Here is a 12,696-nt window from a genome sequence, read left to right on the forward strand (position 1 = left end):
AAGATGAGAAATGATTGCACTGGGCCTTAGAGAGGAAGTTCAGCAGAACAAGGTGGGAAGGGCACAATATCAGAGGTAAGGGTATGTGCAAAAGCAGGGAAATATTGACCCATCTGGATGCCAAGAGAGGGAATCTAGGTAATTTCCAGAGAGAGAGGGGAAGTGTGCTAGAGAAGAGAGAAGATGGACAGGAAAGAACAGACTTGCAAGTTATTGAATGTCTTGGGGCCTCAGTTTCTGAAGACAGGATTCTCATGAGCCCCTCTGAGTGTTTCTGCCCTGGGTGATAGTGACAACTACATGTCTCGCTGTGTGCCCAGTCCTCATAGCCATGTGCTCCAAAGCCTCTGTGAGGGCCCTCAGTTTCTTCTGCAGTCTAGAGCACTTCAAGAACTAGTGTGTCTCAAGGCAGAGAATACTTTGCTTGAAGATGTGTGTGGCTCAATGATGGCCAAGGCAGACATGAGAGAATGAAGATAATGAAAACCCACCAGCTGTGACTAATGAAACCAAACCCACTCTCATCTGCTTTGGGAGCATGAAGGCTGGGAAGGACCATCTGACTGGCACATCAGCCTGTGGGGTTCACTCGCTTATTTGTAAAATTTAGGAATCTGCTGACAGACTGATGTATTATTAGTGCAAATTACCCAGGTTCATCTGTAGCCCTAGCTCTTTGCTTCAGAAAAGATCACAAAGCCTGACGTACTTCAAGATTGAACTGTGAAATGTCATTAGCTAAATCTCAATCCTTGCAGCTCCCAGAACTAATTATAGAGCTAGGAGTGGCTGGGGCCAGACCCCTCTGATATAAAAAGATTTTATGAAAGGCGAAAGGGGGAGGCAACAATAATTCTCACCCTATTATATTCCTTTCAATTATTTACAGTAAGAGGCACTGATGGTGAACAAATATAGAGACTGGAATCCAGTGAGGTCACACAGGCACTCTGGAAGCCAGTGATGCAGTATCAGAATCTGGGAACACAATGAGGCAATGTTTCAGCTGCTTGTGCATTCTTCACCTCCCATTGTCTCTGTCTCTCTCTTTCTCTTCTGCTTCCCCTCCCCACACAACCAAAGTCAAGAGCGCAGACCCCATGGTGAGAATGCTCATCTTCATCCCAAATCCAGGACTTGGCAATATCTTTTATCAAGGGTTTTAACAGGACATTCGCAGTCTTTCTCCTAACCACACGGTTGCGGGGCGGGGGTGCAATGAATGCTGGAAGCCCAAGGGCAGCATTGGGATGGAGCTAGTCAAGGTGGCCTACAGATCCTCGGGGTGTCACATGGCCACTAGGAAGCCCTTGAGCGAAAGCTCTGCAGCACCAAAGCTTCATGTGCTCTTCTGGATGCCCAGCCTCCCTTGTATGAGGTTGGAGCCTCGACTTGCTGACTTCTGGCTAATGAAATAAGCACAGTGAGATAAGCTGCATGAAGCATGCCCCTTACAGACAGCCTGCAAGATCCTTCAGCTCTTTCTTCCTCCACCACGGTGGCCTTAGATGGCGCATGTACCAGATGGTAGAGCTCTGAGACAGAGAGCCCTCTTGACCCACCGGTTATTGGACTTTGATGTCAGCAAGAAACAAATGTTTGCAATAACATTAAGCCATTGATGTGTCAAGGTTTGTCTGAGGTGGCAGTGAACATTGCTTTTTCTAAATCGTATAAACCTCTGTTAGCACAGGCACTAGGCATGGAGATATTCATTGAGCACAATGAAAAAAGTCCACTATGTTAAATACATTCCTCTCTTTTTCTTAACGTAATTATTTATGTTTCAGAGAATCTTTGACCTGCAGGTTGAAGGAGAGGTCATAGTAAATAAGTCACCGGAGATAGATGGGCAGATGCTTATGTTACCGTCTTGGAACTAGAACGATTTAATTCTCTCAAGGGTAGTGGGGGAAGGGAACCTCTTGGGGGTTGCTATGTAATCAGAAATGGTGAGCTAAATAGCAACAAACTTTGGTAATGGTTTTTCACAAATGCTTACCTACACACACACACACACACACACACACACACACACCATTTTTCCCTGTGGAATCATCTTGCAATGTATGTCCATCATTGGAATATTCTCTAATAGAGAAAATCAGTTGGTATACCCATTATCTTGGACGTTGTGTCTATATTTCTGGCTGGTCCAGGACCCCTAGCTGTCTTTTTTTGTTTGTTGGTATTTTGAGACAGAGTCTCACTCTGTCACCAGGCTGGAGTGCAGTGGCACAATCTCGGCTGACTGCAATCTCTGATTCTTTGGTTCAAGCAATTTCCCTGCCTCAGATTACAGGCACGTGCCACCACGCCCAGCTAATTTTTTGGTATTTTTAGTAAAGACTGGGTTTCACCATGTTGCCCAGGTTGGTCTCGAACTCCCGGCCTCAGGTGATCCACCCGCCTTGGCCTCCCAAAATGCTGGGATTACAGGTGTCAGCCACTGGGCCTGGCCCTAGCTGTCTTTTTGAACCAATGAAAATTTCTTTTCTTTTATAAATTCTTTTGTGCTTTTGTATAATTTCCCTCCTTTCCTTCTATCTCTGCGTCAAGCTCTAACCTCTGATCTCAAATATCTGGCTTCTTTTTCTATAATCTTTCAGAAAAGGGCACATTAAATAGTGTAGAAAACAAGACTCCCATAAATGTAGACAGGCAAAATATCCTGTGTGAGTAGCCAGAGTACTGTGACCAGAGAGGGTCCCAGCACTTGGGACCTTCCTTAAGTCAGGCATTAATTAGATGGTTTTTATCAACTGGTCATTAAGGCACAAAATTAGAAACAAGACAGCTCCAGAGTCCATTCTATTTGGCTGTTCAAAGCATTGTGTCAGGAGTCATTTAACCCAGGGATTGCACTGGACAGGATGTGTGGAGGAGGTTTCTCTGCCATGTCTCCACTGGCACCATCTCCTTCCTAATTGCCACCTCGCTGAGGCAGGCACTCACACCTCCTATTCCAGGACATTGCAGTGGTCTTCTTCTATTTCTTCTCCTCCAGTTTACCCTATTTGCTGCTATCAGAGTACTCTCCCAAGGTACAACACTGACCATTCCTGTGCTCAGAAGCCTTCCCCAACTCCCCACTACTTTGTGCCAGAAACTTAACCTGGCATTCAGAGCCTCCAAAATCTGTACCCACTCTACTCTTTCAAGCCCACCTTTCTCTATTCCTTTTTCCATATTTTTAGTCAAACTTCCTGTATCAGTTATATCCCATGCCTCCCCACCAACTTCTTCAAGGCCACCATACGCATCTCTGACTGGAAAAATTTTGTGAACCCTTTGAGACTTATCTCAGCTGTCACTCCCACGTCATAACACCATGGCTTCCCTACTTCACCCAACAGTGTGCATATGTGGTCTCTCCCAGTTTAAAATGCCCCAGGACTTTGAACTTTTCATCTATAGCTAACATGGTCAGCCTTCTATTGCAGTTGTTGTTATTTGTTTAGCTCCACTATTAGAGAATCAGGTCTCTGAGAGTGAGCATCATGCATTATTCATGGTTCCTCTTTTACGGTTCATGTCTGTCCTTTTGCAGGGTAGTTACTTAATAAATATGTGGGCCATTGAATTGAATACAGGGCAGCCTAACATTAAAATTTAACCAGGCTATTATCCAAAGTGGGAATCAAGAGCTGACCGAACTTTCCTGAAACTTGATCAGGTCAATCTTTAAAGAGCAGCCTTTCTTGGAAAAATTAAGGGGAGTGGGGAGGGATTCAAATCATCAGCAAAATAAATGGTAGCCCCCAGATTTTAGAGCTTAGCCAAGGGTTTGTCCATCTGCAAAACAAGGTCTGGCACTACACCCCCACAGAACAACAAATTGCACAGCTTATGGTCCAATAGGCTTCACAGGAAGAGATAGCACTCTCCATTTACCAACTGTTTTCTGACTCTTTCCGCTAATCGGGAATCTCCATTAGAAAGTGACACCAGGTGTGTGTCACTGAGGTTCACCCACTCTCAGGCCTGCTGGTGCCTCCCAGACCCTTTGATCCTCTGCTCCCATTGTCTCCTGAAACCAATCCTTTCCATTTTGTATTTTTCCTCCTAGATCACCTGATACCTCCAAGCAAGCAGGTGTTCTTTTCAGAAGCCAGAAGCTGATAACCTGGGCTTTCTGATCTAACCCCAGCCCAAATTCTTTGCAATGGAGGAATTGGGGAGGAGATTCTTCCTACTGAGAAGTGGGTGCCAACTCTCCCTTTCAAATTTGTTCATCAACAAACTAAAGGGGATGCCAGAAATGTCTGGAGCAATGGAAGCACCACTGGAATAAGTAAATAACGTTACAAGACAATTGCAATGTGGAATTCAATTAGTCCTATTCTTTGTAGACCTCACTTAAGGAATTATCTTCACAGCTTGATTATAAATTCATTGGTGCAAAAAAATTATGTCTTAGATGATTTTCGTGCCTCATGTTAGGTCCAGTCCTAAATTGAAAACATGATAGAATCCTATGCCTCATTGATTTGTTGCTTCTTTAGTTGTTCCTGGATTAGATGCTTTCTTGGATTATACCCCTCACTGGTCTCTTCTACTAATTAAAACAGCTAGTTCAAAATAGTTGCTCAATACTTGATTAGTTCTCATAGAAAGCTCAGTGGAAAAGTAGGCACGTTTGTCATTCTGCAGATACTTTGAAATCAAGAGTTTGAGATCAAGACCAGAGAGTGCGAGTAATTTTCCAAATATCACTCAGTAAACCAGGTATAGAAACCGCTAAATTGAGGGAGAAGATTTTATAATAGAGATTGGCCTCATAGTAGGTGAATCCACTGAACAAAGTCAATTGATTTATGTGGTTGCGTTTTTTAAAAGAGAGAGTCCTCATTGCCTAAATCCATCTTGATCGCAACTCGGTGTCCAACATCTAAGGAGAAATTGATTTAACAGAATATGATAACATTGGCTTATCTTGAGTCATTCCTCTTGTTCGAAAGGACAAACCACCACTAACTGTCCACAGAATTAGCTCCTGAGGGATACAGGTATGTGCTGAGGCAAGGGAGGGTGAAAGCATGAGGCTGGGCTTGTCCTCACGACCTGCTTTTGATGTTCAGCCAAGCACCAATTTGTTCCTCCTTATGTTTCCCAGAACACAGAGGGCACTTCTGTACTATGGTCAGTGACTGTCTTCAAACACATGGAGATATGACAGCATACCGGAAAGCAATGTCCTGTTCAAGCATCCTAGCCAATGGATAGGGATCTGCTGCAGGTCTATGTCCATACCTAGGGGCAAATCTTGCATTTACACATAGGCTCCAAGATTCCTCCAGAAATCCAAGATTCAGATCAAACTGTACACTTCTCCCCTTGCTTGGCTGGCCCCAGGGATACAAGCTTAGGATCAAAGGCGATAGTGCTTCTATGACATTATATTCATGGACTAATTCTAGGCATCTTCACAATCTGTGGTGCAATCTACTTGTATGATGAGCATTAATATTTAAAACGCTTTCAAGATTTGGAGTGCAGGCAACAAAGTTTGGTGGTGCCATAGGAAGACCAAAGTGCACTTTTGCCAAAAAGCTAAGACGGCTTCATTTCCCCCCAGTAAATCTACTGAGATAAGTAACATAATATTTTTCTCAAATCTGGAAGAAGCAGAGACTTTTGGATCAGGACACCTGAGTTTGGGAGGAGTTGTTTATTAACTGTGTGACTCTTAGCAAATTACTTCTCCTGAGTCTCAGTTTCTTCACTTGAAGAATGAGAACCTAATACCTACTTCACATGTGTATAAGGATGAAATGGGATAATAATATATGCATAAGTGCTTTCAAAACAGTAAAGGACAATACAAATATGCCTTTCTATTGTTTTATTCACAGTGCTGCCTGATTCCATCTACTTAACCCACTCTCCAAGAGATAGAATCAGATTTCAACCGTATGGAATCATCTACAATGCAGCAGATGGGTTTACAAGTCTCTTGGTCTCTTCATGTAATTAACAGCCAAGAAGTCTAAAGCTTGCATTGTTTACGTGGAAGATGTTTCTTGCCCATTCCCACGCCATGCCATCTGAAATCACTCCTTTTTTAATTTTTTCTGTGCAGATTTTTTAACTTTGTGGGATCCTCTGCATATAAAACTCCATTCAACTACTTCATCCTACTGTAGAAAGCTACTTCCCTATGAGTTTAGCTCCATGATTTACAATGGTTTCTCTCCCCATTTGCTGTCTGAATTATGTTTCACAAGAACCCTTTGAAATAAGGAAGGCATGTATCATCTTTCCCTTTTACAGGCAAAGAAACTGAGGCACAGAAAGGCTTAGTAGTAGGTGATCCTGCAAGAATTCAAATGACTTGTCTGGTTCTAAGTTGAGTGCTCTTTTTCTGATGCCACTTGTCTTTTCTCCAGAGAAGTAACCTACCTAGACCCAGAGGGATCTTGAAGAGAGATTTTCATCTTACTGTGAGAAAACAAAGACCCAGAGAGTGGAGGGTTTAAGACCATCCTGGTCATTTCCATTATTTCTTTTCAAAGAGACAGAGGCCTCTGTATGGAGCTGCTTCTGTGTTTGTGGTTTGAATTTTGCTGGTGAGATGCGAGACACAAAAGAAATTTGAGAGATTGTGTCTGACCTTCAGGAATTTACTAAGAAACCGGGGAGATGAAACTATCTTACAAGATGCTTAAAACAACAACTAAAGGCAACCTCAGATTGGGAGGTACTCCCTCCAAGATGGAAATTTCTTAACCTTTGCTTTGAAGTCTGGTTTCTTTTTCAAGATCCAGAAGCATAATCCATAGTTAGATTTAGGTTCAAGCCCTTCCTAACTGATCATGTTCTAAATTCCTATAGCGGTCATCAATGTCACGTCAGCTCATGTGAAGGTTTTTCTCCCTTTTTTTTAGTGGCGAGGAAAGGATGTAATAGTATTTTTCATCGACTTTGCAGCCTTCTTCATGGCAAATACTTATTGGATTAGTTTTCTGTTCTTTTTAATCAAGGAGCTCTACATTTGACTTAGTAGAATACTTTTTCTAAAAGAGAATTGGATGTCTTACTTAACAGTTGCTGAAGTAACCTGTGCTTTCTCCCCTGACTCTCCCCAGGAAGAAGGAGTAGCAATCGTGTCCCAAGTCCTTGAGGACTTCACAGGGTGTTCTAGTGTCCTGAGAATATACCTGCCTAAGGTAAGGCAGTCATGGTACCCTGGTATTAATGCACTTCTCACCCTCCACTTTGACTGTTAGAGGCATTCATAAGACTTTCTACATAAGGGATCCTTGGGCTGGCAGAGGTGGTCTTTGGATCTGTAATGGCCACATGCTGGCCTACAGAGCCCCTTTCCTGTCCTAGTACTCTGCCTGCTAAGATAGAGAACTGAATTGCCATGACTTTATAGCCTCTGAACACCTTTACCAAAACCACCTGGTTCTTAGGACAGACAAGTGGGATTAAAGAGAGGGAAAGCTCTGGGCCCATAGTTGAATTTGACATGGGACATGGAATGGTGCAGGTGGGGATTCAGCAGCCGTATTGGACTGACGTTTGCAAACCCGCAGTGATGGCAGGCCCTATGGGAGTGCTGGGGCAGTCAAGTTCCAGAGGCCAGGCAACGTGGCATTTGGAGTCAGAAAGACATGGCCATGAACTCCTGTTCCTCTCTATACCCTCTGTATGACCTTGAGCTGGTTGTTTAACTTCAGAAAGCTTCCATGTGGCCTGTCTCCTAGGAGGACTGTATTAGTTATAACACATGTAGGCACTCAAAAACGCTGGCTAGCTGTCATCATTTTTATCCTATGCTATGTACAGAGAAAAACATATCCAAATAGAGTAAAGAATTACAAAGATAATTCCTGGCCTAGGACCAGAAGACTTTCCTAAAGTGAATTAATTAAATATATAAATGTATAATATTAAATATATCTTTAATGATTAATTAAATATATAAATATTCAATATATTTAAACATATAATATTAAATAATTAAACATAAATATTAAATATATATTTAATTGATCATATAAAAATAACTATATCTTTTAAATATATATCATATATTTATAATAAGCAGTAGTGTAGGGGGCAAAGCTACATGGCAAAAATCATGAAGTTGGAAAACGGAGAGATGAGGGTATAGCCTAGCCTTGCATCTCCGCTGCCTAGCTGCCTAACCAAGAAAGCTTGGGGTAATCATGATCTCTATCTTTCTCAGGTTTCTCATCTCTTAAATAAGTATAATAAGATTCCCCTCGTCTATTGTGCAGAGAAAATTTGTGAAGGAAAAAATACCATTCTGTGTGTCAACCTACTCTGAAAACATAAAGTGGTCTGTGATTATGAAAGATGATGATTAGTTAAACCTAAATAAGGCTCTGGAAACTGAAATATCCCCCCACCTTACGACCAGAGCAACATCATCACATTTGATTCTTCTCTTTCCTCACTCTCCAATCTGCCCAGCACACCATTCTGACCTGCTGCTCCCTTTCCACTGCTCAAGTGCTCAGGATTGCGTGGTGTCCTCAGCAACATATATTGGAAAACCACAATTGGAAAGGCACAAATGGGCCGGGCGCAGTGGTTCACGCCTGTAATGCCAGCACTTCGGGAGGCTGAGGTGGGTGGATCACCTGAGATCAGGAGTTCGAGACCAGCCTGGCTAACATGGCGAAACCCCATCTCTACTAAAAATACAAAAATTAGGCCTGATGCAGTGGCTCACGTCTGTGATCCCAGCACTTTGGAAGGTTGAGGCGGGCTGATCACAAGGTCAGGAGTTCAAGACCAGCCTGACCAACATAGCGAAACCCCATCTTTACTAAAAATACAAAAAATTATAGGTGTGGTGGCGGACGCCTGTAATCCCAGCTACTCGGGAAGGTGAGAGAGGAGAATCACTTGAACCAAGGAGGAGGAGCTTGCAGTGAGCCAAGATCTCGCCACTGCACTCCAGCCTGGGTTACACAGTGAGACTCCATCTCAAAAATATATATGTATATAACAATAATAATAATATAATAATAATAAAAGGCACAAGTGTAGCAATCATCTATGGGGGGGCAGGGAAGACAAATTTGATGAGGGGCTCCCCTGGAAGTTTTAGGGTTGAGCAACACTATGGTTCTCACAGCGGGTGGGTGATGGGGATTTCAGGGAGTCCATCTGCCTGTGCTCACTGAGCCTGGGCCTGAACCATTTGCCCAGCCAATTCATCCCTTTCATTCTCCTTTCCTTGGGCAAGTGCTGCCTCCTCCAAAGCCTTTCTCAAAAGACCCTTGAGATTCCCTAGACTGAACTCTATGAACGTTCTTTCCGTTTCCCCAGGAATTTGGCTATAACTGGTATTTGGTTCCTCAAACCAGCCCACCTGCACTATGGGAATGTCAAAATTGTCCTGGCAAGCTGAGGGGGCATCCAGAAGTCACCCAGCTTTCCCCTGAAGCATTGCTCAGAGGCCACTGTACCATAAAAGGGAGTTCCCATCCCACACTGGTTCTGAAAGCCCTGGTGTCCAGGCCCGTGTTGTGATCTTGTCTCCTCTGCCCAGGGCGTATCTGTTAGAGAGCCTCCCATGAGGGAGGGGAGCTGAGGGCAGAGGCTGAGTGGGATGAAGAGAGTGTGTTTGTCCCTCCAGCTATGCCAGGGTCTTCTCACCAGAGGGCTGTCTGTGGACCTCTGTTCCTGGAATCACCCCGCTGCACCACCCAAACTCCCTGATTATGAATTGCACAACACATCCCTAATTCAAGCACGCTGCACCGGTTTTCTGTAGTCACATGAAAATTAACTCACAGAAATTCACTTTTATTGAATACCTACTGTGTGGTAGGCACTGTGGTGGGATTCTGCCATTCGAATATCTCAGAGTAAGACCATCTGTTTCAACAAGCGTTGATCAAGCACCCACATTGCAGCTGGCACTCTGCTTGATGGTGAGATGATTGTCAAGACCAGCTCCTTATTTTACAGGGAAGGCTGTCAAGGTTCAAAGTGGGAATTTCCCAAGGTCAGAGACAGAGTGGCAGAGCCAGTCCATGCCTTCTGGTCTCCTGTCTCCTGTTCCAGTGCTCATTCGTGACGCTGCTGCTCTCTCCCAACACTTCATCCCACGAGAATACTCTTGAGAATATTGTTCTTGGCTGTTCCAAATAGGAGGATCATCTGTCCATTATTCAGGTGATATGGGCTGAGGTCTTGCCCCTTCTAGTCATTTGGAGAAAGTTCCAGAAGCAAAGCCTATGTACCTAATATTCCTTTACCTCTGTTTTCCTGGGGCCATATTTAACTGTGGGTGTTTTCTGTTTCAACTGGTGGCCTGCGAGAAAGATGTAGTGCCTGGCAGGCTGGCCAAGGACACGGGGACTGAAGAACAAGGTTGGAAGGAGATAGGGGGCAGCGTGAGGGAGGAGGCGAAGACATATTGTGGGGGAGTCTTCACCCCAATTGAAGTCACCTAAAATCACTCTTTTCTAACTAGAAGACTAAGAAACACTTGTGGAAGCAGGTGAAAGCTGGAAGCACGTCTGTGTGTGTGCCAGGGGTAAGTGTGAGGTGTGGCCGAGAGGCTCAGCTGAAGGAAGTCTCCTGGGCTGGTCCCCATATCTAAAGCAAACACACACATAAAACATTGTAGTGTGACTCCCTCCTCTGCAGGATTTTCCTTCCCAGGGGCTCTGGACTGGAAAGGTCTTCTCTCAAGCCTAAGGAAAACAAGGAGTTTCTACTTTTTGCTCCTTGCCCCCAAACAGAGAGACTGGCCTTGTGTATGCAATGGCACTTTTGTCAAGATGGAGCTGCACAGCTTCTATGAGGCTGAGGTGAGGAAAAGTGCATCTCTGCGAACGTGGCTCGGCTCCAGCTCCCTCTACTCGGTGCTCTGCCTGCCAATTAGCGCATCCGTCCTTCCCCACAGGTGGGGAAGTGGCCCGTGCTGCTGTCTGGCTGCCTGGGGCCAGCACAGCCGGACTCTGACACCCCACTCAGGGATGGCCTGCAGGGATGGGGGACCCCTCAGAAGAAGAACACTTAGGTCCGGAACCAATCCTTCCTCCTCCTCCTTGCAAGAGGGAAGAGGGGGAAGACTAGGCTGGGGATGGCAGAGAAACTCGGGGGCTGGTTTAAGGGAAACAGACTGAGCTGCTTAGAGCCTGCTGAGGCTGCCAGCAGCCCCAGATGGCTCCGAACCTGCTGCTCTTGCTGAAAATTGATTTTGGAGGCAGTGAGGGGAGGAGGAGGGATGGCAGGGGCTGCAGGGCAGGGGGCGGTGGTGGGAAGAGTTGCTGCATGGAGGGTGGAATTTATAAGCCTTGATAAAGACACTTAGTTGAAACTCTAGGGGCAGAGATAACACCCTTAGCAGAAAGGGCAGGGGTCTCTCAGGATTTCTGCTTCGATGTGCTATTTCTTTCTTACCTTTGCTCGTTTTTCTTCATTTGCCCTCCGGCCCCAATTATCAATCATGGAGGGTGCCTCTGGATGCTCCTTCTGGGCTGTGGGGTGGCATGGGCTGCACAGGCCTGGATTTGAGAAGCACCCCGACCAAGGCACCTCCCTCACCCTCACCCAGGGAAGTGACTCGGGAGATGAGGAAGCCTGAGCTCTACACCCCTCACGATGCAGAGGCCTTGTATCCAACTCTATATTCATAATTTTTATTTCTTTTCCTTGGAGATAGTGCCAATATTTATGTAAGCATTAGGCCCCATGGCACCTGTATCTGCCTTTGTCTCATCCCAGTTATTCATTCACTCCCCAAACACTAATCAGGCACCCCTGAGGGCCGGGCACTGCACCAAGCACTGGGGAAAAAATGTCCACGATCAGATATCATCCTCTTTGAGCTCCTAGAACAGGAAGAAAAATTGCACAAGTTCAGCAAAAAGTCATCATATTTAGTCCACAAGAGCAGGAGAAACAAGGAGGGGTCAGAGAAGGGAGAGCCACTCCCACAGGATCTTCATAAGGGAAGGTTGCAGAGTGAAGGCTATATTTGATTTCAGACTTGATGGATGGCAGGATGGGAGGGAAGCTGTGGATCCAGAAGGGTAGGCAGGGGGCCTCTGCAGGCAGAGGTGCCATAGAACCCTGGGGTGGAGCAGAGGGGAGGGAGGCGGTGCCTTCTGGTCTCAGTAGGAACAATGGGAGATAGGATGGACAAGCCAGCCATCACACACCAAGGCTGGTGTAGCCATGCCTGGCGTTTGCACTCCTGTCCATAGACAATGAGACCTCACCAAGGCACCAGGCCGGGCTCACAGGAGGGGCTCGGACCCTGTTGGCAGAAGAGTAAGCTGGAGGACAAGGGCAAATCTGTGGGAGAGTCCAGGTGAACTGTATACAAGGAGCAAAACCCCGGTATTGTTGGTGGGAATAGAAACAACTTGATCTCCATAAAGGAGAAGCCAAGACAGGTAAGAGTTTCCTCCTCTTAGAAGCAAGGGAGGCTTGAAGACCGAGGGAACAGGATAGGCTCCCCAGCGTCTGGCTAGGAAGGCTGGGTATTCAGCCTTCTCCTATGAATACACTTCCAGCAACCAGTGGCTCCTCCAAACAGCCAAGATGAGAGCTAAGTATGACCCTTAGCATCTATATTACCGAGGAGGAGACAGCTTCAGAGACAGAACCTACCAGGCCCACCCAGGTCAGTAGAGGTGGAGTCAGGAAGAGAACTTGGGTTCTAGACCCTGCTCTCCCCATTACAGATGTCACTAG

General features: G+C 45.4%; 1 long non-coding RNA gene across 1 annotated transcript; it reads left to right on the top strand.

The window, feature by feature from the left end:
- Positions 1-1,019: 1,019 nt before the first annotated feature.
- Positions 1,020-10,156, top strand: LOC129481920 (uncharacterized). Its single transcript, XR_008657548.2, has 5 exons — positions 1,020-1,103; positions 4,070-4,294; positions 5,856-5,969; positions 7,089-7,169; positions 9,815-10,156. It is a non-coding gene; the product is annotated as an uncharacterized lncRNA (long non-coding RNA).
- The last annotated feature ends 2,540 nt before the right edge of the window (positions 10,157-12,696 follow it).

Source organism: Symphalangus syndactylus, chromosome 5, assembly GCF_028878055.3.
Source record: "Symphalangus syndactylus isolate Jambi chromosome 5, NHGRI_mSymSyn1-v2.1_pri, whole genome shotgun sequence".
Taxonomy (NCBI): Eukaryota; Metazoa; Chordata; class Mammalia; order Primates; family Hylobatidae; genus Symphalangus; species Symphalangus syndactylus.